Source organism: Alligator sinensis, unplaced genomic scaffold, assembly GCF_000455745.1.
Source record: "Alligator sinensis unplaced genomic scaffold, ASM45574v1 scaffold665_1, whole genome shotgun sequence".
NCBI lineage: Eukaryota > Metazoa > Chordata > Crocodylia > Alligatoridae > Alligator > Alligator sinensis.
The window spans coordinates 990991-991623 of NW_005842034.1; positions in this window are offsets into that span (position 1 = coordinate 990991).

The following is a 633-nucleotide window of genomic DNA, read 5'->3' on the forward strand; positions in this document are numbered from 1 at the left end:
GCTTGCATCCCGAAGCCCGCAGCAATCGAGGACAATGTTCTAGAGGCGTATGTTACTCCCCTTGATATTGCAAAATGGTTTTCTGAGGTACGAGGACCATTGTGTGGAACCTCTATTTGTAGAGTCAATGGCCCCATACCTTGCCCAGGTTGCCAAATAGTTTCTTTTCCTGACTATACACACATAAGCAGGGGTAAAATGATGACGTACTACTGGCCGTCAGGTCAAATAACAAAGAAGAACATCTCTAGCCTAAATTGCAGGAGCGGGGGACTAGGGAATAACATAGTAGAGCCAATTGATTGTCATCGTATCCCCTGGGGGGCTCGGAAGTGGGGCACCGATGAAGATCAAGTACAATTCCTACCATGTCAAGCCCATAGTCTCCAGCCTTCATGGTTCCTTTTCCTTAATAGCACTCCCATGCCAAAGGGAGGGTGGAATGTAAGCAGAGGGGTAAATCTCACTATCTTCGACGGGAAACATCAGCTGCTAAGTGCTTTCTTCCCATTGAGACAAGCGGAAGTGCGGCATTTAGAAAGCTGCAACCTAACACACCCCTACTGCACACCTAGAATCCAGGCCCCTTGGTGTCGTAGAAAGGGGCTGCCGACCAATGCACCCCGAGGACTC